An 11445-nucleotide genomic window follows, 5' to 3' on the forward strand; every position below is an offset into this window, starting at 1 on the left:
TTTGTCTGTATTCGTTGAAAACAGAAGCAATCCCAGAACGTGATGGCCTGCTCCTCCTTCTTGTAAAGCAAAGAAGTACTGGAACCTTCATAGTTCAACTGAAGGAGTTAACTTGCAGGAATGAGTCCCTGCTCCTTTGTGCCTTTTTTCTATCTTGTCCTGTGCTCCCTGCATAAATGATCACATGAAGTCCTAACTTAATCAGAGTAGTTGCACCTCCTTAATTTTAACAAAATAGGGGACAAAATAGGGGGCAAAATAGGGGACAAAATAGGCACCCTGAGGAAGCTTTCGGGAGAACTGGCTATACAGGATTTGGAGAAGGCTGAAGTTCTGAATGACTTCTTCGCCTCGGTCTTCACTGGCAAAGGCTCTGACTGCACCACCCAGGTCTTAGAAGGCAGACGCAGGGACTGTGAGAATGAAGACCTTGGGTCCACTGTAGGAGAGGATCTTCAAAATCTGAACGTGCAGAAGCCCGTGGGACCTGATGGAATCCATCCGTGGGTCCTGAAGGAGCTGGCAAATGAAGTTGCTAAGCCCCTGGCCATCGTATTTGAAAAATCATGGCAGTCAGGTGAAGTTCCCGACGACTGGAAAAAGGGAAATATAACCCCCATTTTCAAGAAGGGGAAAATGGATGACCCGGGGAATTACAGACCAGTCAGTCTCACCTCTGTGCCTGGCAAAATCTTGGAGCACATTCTCCTGGACAGCATGCTAAGGCACATGAAAAACAACAAGGTGCTTGGTGACAGCCAGCATGGTTTCACTAAGGGGAAATCCTGCCTGACCTATTTGGTGGCCTTCTATGATGGGGCTACAGAATTGACGGATAAGGGTAAAGTAGTTGATGTCATCTACCTGGACTTGTGCAAAGTGTTTGACACTGTCCCACATGACATCCTTCTCTCTAAACTGGAGAGATATGAATTTGATGGATGGACCACTCGGTGGATAAGGAACTGGCTGGATGGTCGCACACAAAGAGTTGTGGTCAATGGCTCGATGTCCACCTGGAGACCAGTAACAAGTGGTGTCCCTCAGGGATCAGTGTTGGGACCGGTCTTGTTTAACATCTTTGTCGCTGACATGGACAGTGGGATTGAGTGTGCCCTCAGCAAGTTTGCTGATGACACCAAGCTGTGTGGTCTGGTTGATACGCTGGAGGGAAGGGATGCCATCCAGAGGGACCTTGACACGCTTGTGAGGTGGGCTGATGCCAACCTTATGAAGTTCAACCACGACAAGTGCAAGGTCCTACACCTGGGTCGGAGCAATCCGAGGCACAGCTACAGGTTGGGCAAAGAAGAGATTCAGAGCGGCCTTGTAGAGAAGGACTTGGGGGTGCTGGTCAATGAGAAAATGAACATGAGCCAGCAGTGTGCGCTCGCAGCCCAGAAAGCCAACCGTATCCTGGGCTGCATCAAAAGCAGTGTGACCAACAGGTCAAAGGAGGTGATCCTGCCCCTCTACTCCGCTCTTGTGAGACCTCACCTGGAGTATTGTGTGCAGTCCTGGTGTCCTCAACATAAAAAGGACATGCAACTGTTGGAACAAGTCCAGAGGAGTGCCACGAGGATGATCAGGGGACTGCAGCACCTCCTGTATGAAAACAAGCTGAGAAAGTTGGGTCTGTTCAGCCTGGAGAAGAGAAGGCTGCGTGGAGACCTCATAGCAGCCTTCCAGTACCTGAAGGGGGCCTATAGGGATGCTGGGGAGGGACTCTTTGTCAAGGACTGTAGTGACAGGACAAGGGGTAACGGGTGAAAACTTAAACAGGGGATGTTTAGATTGGATATAAGGAGGAAATTCTTTCCTGTTAGGGTGGTGAGACACTGGAATGGGTTGCCCAGGGAGGTTGTGAGTTCTCCATCCGTGGCGGTGTTCAAGGCCAGGTTGGATGAAGCCTTGGGTGGGATGGTTTAGTGTGAGGTGTCCCCGCCCATGTCAGGGGCGTTGGAACTAGATGGTCTTGAGGTCCTTTCCAGCCCTAACTATTCTGTGCTGCTGATTTCTTCCTTCTGCCAAGGTATGGGATCTATTGTCTCAGTTCCATTGACAGGGAGACGTCAGGCCTCTTTTTCTTCTGACAAGTGCTGATCGAGTGCAAACCCCAGGATTTTCATCACTATCAGTTTTGGAGAGTTGTGCTTAACTTGAGACACCAAGGAAATTGCAAGGCTAGCAACTGAAAGGCTTTAAACATTTTTAAATACGTATACCTAGCCTTGAGTAAAAATTGCAGGGCATGATAACCATGCAGTCTGTTTCATAGCTTGGATCTTATACGGCTGAAGTCTGTTTAGTGAATAGGTGGCATGGTTGTGACTTATAACCTTTATGATTTATAATAGTGTATATGAAGTTATAATATAGATAAGAAGAAGAAAGCTGCAAAATTTTGTGAGTACAGCCACAATAAATTTCTGAGAACAGTAATATTGAACCAATTGTTACTACCTAGGGGTAGACGAACAGTATCTGTAGCCCTTTTACTTTCCTGCTAAATATGCACTTTGATATAATAACATTTCCATTTGCTTTTCTTTTTGTCCATACCACTATTACTGTAATTGCTATGAACAATTGAAAAGGTATTTAAAGAGTAGTAACCCCAAATTCTGCTTGCAGGAGCAAAGCAATGCGTGAACAGAATATACATTCTTAATTCACAGCTGGTAATTGCCTGTGGGAATGTGATAGAATAATAGAAGCATATTGCTGCACATTAGACTAGGTCTTATCTGATATAAACAGAAATGGTTCCACAGATACAGTTTGTCGCTCGTAATGCTCTTGTCCTTAATTTTCATAGGTTTGTAATATCCAGGAGTATATGTTACCTTCCTCTGGGCAACATCCTTGAGCTGTAACCATTGACATGGGATAGGCAGACGTGGAAAGTCCTGGTGAAAACAAAAGGCCATTAACCAATATTTGGGGGAAGAGGCAGTTCTGTTTAATGTTGGCTGAAAGCTAAGGACTCATGATGACAAATGTAGGAGTTCTGTTTTCTCTTGTAACAACTGACTATGATTCAGCCTTAGGCATAACATTAAGAGGCTTTCAAACTTCCATCTTTTTTTTTTTTTCCAGTTCTTTTGAGTCTAATGGTCCTAGACCAAAAATTAATTTGCTTCAAAAGTCAAGCATCTTCAATAGAAAAAAAGTTTGTAGCTAGAGAAAAAAAAGAACTTGAATATACACTGAATGTATTTGCTTAGACTTCTTCCCCACACTTTCTCCATGCAGAGAACTACTGTAGACCCCAATAGGATCTGAGGACAATCTGCCACCTGCATCATCAGAGGTAGTAATAAGAGATAGTTTTGCTCAGTTTTTGGTATATTTTCTTGTCTTGCCAAGGTGGAATTTGAGCCAGCTTTTAAATTTAAGATTGTGGGCAGATTTGGATGAATTCTACCTAGCTGATAGCAGAACTAGTGGAAGAACATCCAAAATGTCATTGTTGTCTGTGATATGCCTGGCATTGTAGGAAAAACCTTTGTTCTACCTGTAGGAAAAGTATCTTGGACTATTTTGTCCTCATACCATACACGCATCTCTTGCTAGTTCCATTCTTTGAAATTTGGTGTCCTTGGTATATTTAGTATCTCTGTGAATTAAACCCACTTCAGTAAATCTTTACTTATTACATATTGTGATAGAGATTCTGTTTCATACAAGCATTTTTAAAGAAGTGTACCCTGCCTTAGGTAAAAAAAATGACCTCATAGAACAGTTTCCTTGGCAGTGAGGAAGAAAACTACATAGGCAGTAGGTATTGATAAGGTTCTGGTGAGACACAGAAAAACTCTTTTAGTAAATCATATCAGCATATGATTTATTGTAACCACAGTTTTTTGTCCAGTGGGCATGAGTACATTACACCTATCAAAATGAGATGTGAATTCATCTCCATTCTCTGTGGTGCTTGGATAATGCTCTGTAGCAATATGTTTTGAAGAGAGAGAAACAGCATTACATGCTTACATAACTTAAATTTTTATAAAGTGCAAGAACAATTTTTGATTGTTTATTTCATTGTTTCTAGATATTACTTAATACAAAACTTTTCAATTCAGTGATGACAATTATATGCCAATTTCCACTACAGAATACAAATATGATTCTGACAATGAAAATTTGTCTTGCAAAATCATATCTGACCTTTTCCTTAAAACATGCAGGGTCAGTGTGAATGTGCTAATTTTGAAGATAAATCAGTTTATACCATCTAAGAACTTCTATCCCATTAAGCTATTACATCATGATTCTATTACATCATGAATAAGATAAATAGTGACTATGTGGCAGGCTTAAGTATATCATAAAGCCTGAAAAAGAAACAAACATCTAAGACCTTCAAAATATATGTGCTAGAGAAGTAAATAGATCTAAAGAACTCAGCAACAGGTTTCCATATCAATAACTTAGTCTTCAGATTTTAATAGCTTCAGTGATCTAGGGAAATAGACTCTATATCTAGCAAAACACAAGTTTATAGCTTAGTGGATGGAGGCCTCCATTATAAATAAATGGCATTGCATTAAATTGCCCTAGCTTCTTACTGCACAACACTATCTGACACTAGTAAAATATTACTACATTACCTTGCCCTTTGTACCAACAACAGCAGCACATATTGCCAACAACAATTAATTTGCCCCAGGGAACACAGGGTTCTTTCTGAACTGCAGTACACATGGATAAAAGTGGGTTGATCATCTGTTTCCCCCATTTATTTCCAGTGCAAGAAATCTTAGCTTTTGTGGCAAAAGAACTGAAATACAAATGACTAAGAAGTCACCTTATTGAACCATTTTTGCTTCTCTCAGCTCCTCATTCTTGTATGAGTATGTGATAAGATAGATGCTTATTTACAATATGTAGCTTGTACTGAGAACACATTTTTTAATTAAATAAAAAAAAAATTGCACTAAAGACTTTAAATTTTTTAAGTAGTCTTAAACATCGTCAAAAACAGGTGGTCCCCAATTTAGTAAATATTTTACAGAAGCTTATGACCTAAAATAAAGATTTTCTGTTCACTTTACAGCATACATTGTGCAAGTTTAGTAGAAGCACCGCTTATTCAAAGCGTTTATTCCTGAGTTTGCATTTTAAAACTGTTACAAGGCTCTTCTCCCTTCTTCTAAGCAGAGCATTGAGGGAGTAGCCAGGGTGGATTGCATAATAGACTGACACATTACTTTAGACTGCAATGTCTTGCACTTTCAGCATTATAAAGTGCCAAGTGGCACATATGGTAAAATTGTAAAGGTTGAACAGTACTCACAAGCACATGCATATCCGTGTTCTTCCACCAGTGTTTGCATAAAGTAGCATCATAGAATTGAATCATAGAAGCATAGAATAGTTAAGGCTGGAAAGGGTAGAACTAAGAGAAAAAAAAATTCTGGTATTGATATGCAACCAATACACTGTTTAACGTTGTGTTGGTCACGAGACCTTTTTTGTATGTGTGTCATAACAACTCAAACGACAGGAGAAACTTAGAGCATGCTCTTGCTTGGGTAGACAGGCTGGGGCAGAGCAGGATCCTGTTCACCAAGGTGGGAATCGTTTCCTGTGTTGTCTGCCCTGAGGCCGAAGACGAACTGCCTCAGTAACAGAGTGCTGGGACACAGCGGCACAGACACTGTGACGCCTGCCAGGCATTGATTTAACTGGATCAGGGGTTCATCAGATTCTGCTGCAGATGAATCTCACCTGTGGGAGGGTCCCAAGAGACCCTGACCCTGTAAAAACGCAAAACGGTCCCACAGCTACATGATGCGCCCTCTTCTACTCTGGACTTCAGTGGCCTTATCTGACAAAAAGTACACAAATGCAAGGACAGAACTACAATTTGACACTGGATCCATAGGGTGGTGAGTGAGCCATTCTCTTTCCTTCTTTCTTGCCTTTCTCCTTTCCTTCCTCGTATCTTTTATAACAAAAAGAACCTGCCACCTCCTGACACAGTTTTAAGGACGTTTACAATAAAACTAATTGTTGTTTCATTTTTCAGCTTCTGTAAGGCTGGTGGTTTCTCCTATGAACAGTGCAGAGTACAGGAAAATGTTAGCTTCCCCTCAGACCTGCCGAGTGGGACAGGACAGACATGTTTGACTTACCTAAATGCTCTGTACTGTTCTGTACTGTTCTGCATTTCTTGTGTCTCTTGCAACTAAATATTTCAAAACTTGTCTTATCTTCCAAAAGTCTTGGTGACATCAGAGGCAATGTGCTTTCAAAAGCAATGCCTAGAGATATTTTTTTCTGGGAGATGCTCTGTCGTATTGGAGTGCATTTGATATTCTGTGATTCTATGATATGATCTGAAAGTATGTATCAAAATGTCTGCCATTGCAATTAGGGCACTTTCTGTGTTACTCAATGTTATATCTGAACTGTAACAGAAGTTAGGCAAGCACTTGATGACCCATCCACCAAAACAAGATTGTTTCATACATAGACTAAATCGAGGAGCCTAGAGAGCTTTTCAGTTCAAAATTTAAGTAGTTAATGGCATTTCTAATTATAGGCTTTGGTGATTTTCATAATGAAGTCTGGACTGAAGGCTAAGAATTGAGAAAATTCTCTGGGAAATGTATGTATTTATACTTCCACTGTATCATTTTCCTTCCTTAAAACACTTGCTACTGGTCACTGTCAAAGACTTTGCGTGAGACATTCTCTTCTTAAGATTTTAGGAAGTGTTTTTACCTATTTTACCATTAACCCCACTTAAAGTATCTTGTAGATCTTTTTGGACCAGGACTTTTTGTTTCTGTACTCCAGATCTTTTCTCACAAGTGTTGTAAGTGATGTGCAAAACATTAACCATATATGAATATAAAATATTTACATTTGTGACTTTTTAAATGAACTCATCAATACTGCTCAAAGATTATAGTTTGTCTGGGCTGTGAAAAGTAGACTGCAAAACCAAAAACATTCACAGTTTTTAACCTGTTCTGGTATTTTTCCCTCACAGCCACTTCATCCTTCAGGATTACTGCTGTTTGTGGACAGACCTACACTAGAAATACACTGTAACACACTAGTGTGTGGTAGAAGCAAAGAAGTCTTTTGGTACACATGAAATTCTACCAGGAAATCTGTACTTTGCCCTGTAATTGTTAATTATACCACTTCAAATAAAACAAGGTCTCTTCATGAAGTGCAGTTTTGTGATACCACTTTATCTTCTGCTAAGGGTTTCTGCCAGCTTAGCTGTGTCACTGACAGATCACCCATTATCCTTTAGATCAGCATGGCTGTTATGGCTGTGAAAAATCAAACAAAAGACTGTAATTCTAGATTTTAAGTATAATTAATGCAATATTCAAAAGGGTCTGAAAAAAATATGGATCATTTGGCTAATACTTCCTCAGTATATTTTTCGCTCAGTCATTTAATGATGCTGTAGATTCTGTATACTTTGATCCCAGCTTGATTCAGCTACCAAAAAAGAAGGATGTTTGTATTACAAAAATGAGCATGCATAACCTTGATACAGTCATAGCAATAAAATCTGTGTAACACCAACATAGCAGTGCTAAAGAAGTGAAGCCAGATGTCTTGGTGCCCTCTAACTGTATGTATACAGCATTAAGGGGCTGGGCATGGATTGATTTACTTACTCTTCAGTCAGGTTTTTTCAGCCTGTGCAGACCTCAGTGTAGCTATGGTTATGCTAACCCTCATACATGTGCTAGGTAGTCTACCAGGTGAAATGTCTGCTCTATAGTGCAGAATAGGTAATTCTCTTGGTGTCTGGAAATGGCACTTCCATGTCCTAGTGTCTTTTGTTCAAGAAAGACTTTTATTCTCTTTGCTGCAATTAACTTGGTTTCCTGCTTTATGAGATTCTCTCTGTTGGTGCTCTAAATTTTAAGCAAACTCTTCATAAACATGATCAAAAGTATTTTCTTCATAACTATATTGTGTTGGATTAGCTTTATGGATCATGACTTTCCCTGTTTAGAAACAAACTGCACTCCCAGAATCACTTCTCTCTTTCCTTCTTCTCTTTAGGAGTAATCACATCTATCAGCCTCTTTACTTAGCTGCTGAGAAAACTCACCCTTTGCTGTTAAGAACTGTAAATTGAATTGCATTACTGAAGATGAAATATAAAGTCTCAGATAACAAAACCTGGATGTAATTATTTTCACACACACACAAAAAAACCCCAAAACCCAAACCAAAAAGCACCTCACAGAGGGAAACTTTTAAAACTGAGCACCAGAAAAACAATGGAAACAAACGCCAACCCAAGGAAATCCAGTCATGAATGAAACACTCTGTGTGTTTTCTAACTTGTAAACGTCACTCTACACACGAGGAAATCTATTAATATGGAAGTCTGTTCTGCTTAGATACTGGTCAAAGCAGGGAAGGTGTCATTGTTTTTTTTGCAACTTTTACTGGTTTTAGCTTTCAGTTACAGAATTGAAAGATAATGATTGAAATTTATGTGACTTGGGAGAATGTTCTTGGTGTAGCGTAACCAGGTCTTGAGTCCTAATTTTGTACCTGCTACCTGTGTATATTTCAAGTAATTTTTTTGTGCTACAGTTTACTTGACTATCAGTTGGAAAATATACATGTGTTTCGTGGTTTAATTAGGTGAAAATTCTGAGGTACTTTTTGAACATACAGAGTGCTATGTAAATATTAAGACTAAGACACACAAGTGTTTAAACACTTAACACCTGTCAAAACAAATGGAATTAAGTGCCTTAATAGCTTTTACAGATGTGAGCTTTTGTGCTTGCTGCTTGTAAACTTTGCTTTTCCTTTAACCAAGCAGATTTGCATGCAGAATATTTTGGGGAATAAGTTCAACAACAACAAAAAATTGTATTGTGGTAAATATTTTTAAAGTGTTCCAATTTATCACAGCCATAGTTCCAGTCTGGCACAATGCATTTCTATCTTAAGGCCTTATGTAGGTTTCTATTAGCTTATGTAGAAATTAAGAGGGAAATGGAAGCATTTATTCCCAGAGTTGAATTGCTGTTTTGATGTACGTGTCTAATTGCCATTATTACTCTGGGGGGAGAACTGTGTATGTGCAAAGCTTTATTTTTTGTTTTGGTTGGGGTTTTTACCCTCAAAAAAGAATGGAAATCATGCAGTTTAGACTACAGAAGTAATTATTTGTGATATAGTACCAAGTTCCATCTCTGAGTGCTATGAATACAGGAGATTTCATCTTAACTGCATCGAAGGTGAGAATATGAGACACAGGCATGGTGAGAGAAATGGCTTGATGAATTCATACCCAGAGGGCTCGCTTCTTCAACCTTCTGCAGACTGTTCAATTTGCAACAACACTCTGAGTGTTGCTACTCCATTACTATGCAGAGATTTCATTCAGCTTCCAGCTGCACGGGCCTTTATGCCCACTATCTGGTCACATGTGTGAACTGTTGCCATATAAAGCAAATATATGCAATATACTGTTTTGATCTGGGTAACTAGACATTGAAGTTAAATTACCGAATTCTTTCACAGATAAAGAAACTGTGTTGAAGAAACTAATGTAGTATTTGATACCTCTGACACAGATAGAGACTGGTCAATGAAGCTGTGCCAGTTAAGAACTGGGCTCACATTTTTATGTCAATTCTTTATTTTCCAAATCCCCTTACTTGGTGTCATGATTTAGGAATATCTTGCATAAAGCAACTGAGTAGCAACCTCTCAAATGGGAACTCCAAATATAATCACAAAAATTTTTGAATGTTATAGAAATACAACATTGGAGTTTAGAAGAGCAGTGAATTACTTGTATAGAAAACCAGAAGGCAGTGGCATGCAAAAGAAAGTAAGAAAATAATGTTTCTAGTGAATAGCAAGCAGTTATTAATATGGAGCATAAAAAATCATAGTTTAAAAACAGGCTTCACCAAAACAGTAGGTTTTTGAGTTGCCATTTTTAAGCCACACATTTTTATATTTTTCTTTTTATTAAGCATCAATACATATTGGAGTTTTTTTCCAGCCCAATTAGTACAAAAACATGCAGAGTATTACATCTCCTGTTGCCATCCTCATGACATTTTTTTAAAGAGTTCTTGTGGAAAATTTCTTTATATTATATGCATCCTGATTTCCAGATATCAGGGCAATTCATTATTTAGCCTTTGGATGTGGTGTTGCTACGGAATGCTGACTGAATACATACAGAGAAGTGAGACTGCCTTCAGACATTAATCTGATTTTTTTCCAAACTTAAGGAACATTGCATAGACATAAATAATAGATTCTGCAAGGGTACAATTCTTATATTTAAAAAAAAGGCTGTTTGGATAATTTGATTTTTTTTTTGGTGCTTTAGCATCACTGATGACAACAATATGTCTATCATTAGTCCTGCTAGTTACATGTAGTGCTGGGACAGAACATGAAATTCAGTATTTATTTGTTGTTTGCCCAAGAACTCATGACTTCAAAGTAATCTTCCAGGTCCCTATATTGTAGGTATTCTGGGATAAGATAAAGTGGTACAAGAAAATGTATCAATATCTCTGACATATATACAGTATATAACTTAAGAGAGATCTTAAAAGCAGAAGAGATCTTTGCAGTTACTTTGTCTGATCCATATGTAAAGCTATGAAACAACATGACATAAGATCCTACATTATGCCTACAACAGAGGTAGATAATATCTTTTAGACAAAGGTAAACAAAATAAAATGCACCTGAAATTTTAAAATTCTCTGCAGCTCTTTGTGTATATATGTGAGGGCTTAACAGAATTTACTCATAGCAGTATTACTGGAAACTCCATTCACTTACAGAAAGTGATGAATGAAGAATGACTTCTTTAAATTTTGCCTAGAAGTTCAAGATAACACTGTTACTGGAGGTTAACTTCTGTAAGAGTAGTAATAGCAGTAATAGCTTGCATCTTGAAAAGTTTACAGTCTGACCTCTCACAAGTCACAGGAAACAAGTACACAATAAAAAGGCATGAAATGGAAGAACAGACAAGAAAACAGATCATGAAGATAAAATCTTTGGATTACTGTTTCTTCATTGTTCCAGTCAGTTAAATTTAAGCAAACAATGAGTGTCCATGTTGACTATCTAGTTACATGCTATCAGCTTACTTAAAAGCATCTTTATAAGAAAAAGACTTGTCAAAATCCTTGAAAAAAGACAGAGTCTGCAAAATAAACAAAATAAATAAATGAATTTATGCATTACCTCCAAGTTTGCAGTCCTGGATTGCTTCTTAAACATTCCTGTTTGGGTTAAAAGTCTTTTAATACTCTTGACAATAAGGTTGATGATTATATACAATGAAAACTTCGTGAGTACATGTTTAATGCTTTTAGTTACTATCTTGCTGTTTTTAATAGAAACTGATTCCATTATTTAAGTGCTATTTGACTTAGTTTGGATCTAGTCCAACAA

General features: G+C 38.4%; 1 long non-coding RNA gene across 1 annotated transcript; it reads left to right on the forward strand.

The window, feature by feature from the left end:
- Positions 1 to 5620: 5620 nt before the first annotated feature.
- On the forward strand, positions 5621 to 7099 carry LOC136014397 (uncharacterized). Its single transcript, XR_010612678.1, has 3 exons — positions 5621 to 5897; positions 6554 to 6619; positions 7007 to 7099. It is a non-coding gene; the product is annotated as an uncharacterized LOC136014397 (long non-coding RNA).
- Positions 7100 to 11445: the final 4346 nt, after the last annotated feature.

This window comes from Lathamus discolor, chromosome 5 (assembly GCF_037157495.1).
Source record: "Lathamus discolor isolate bLatDis1 chromosome 5, bLatDis1.hap1, whole genome shotgun sequence".
In the NCBI taxonomy this organism is placed as follows: Eukaryota; Metazoa; Chordata; class Aves; order Psittaciformes; family Psittacidae; genus Lathamus; species Lathamus discolor.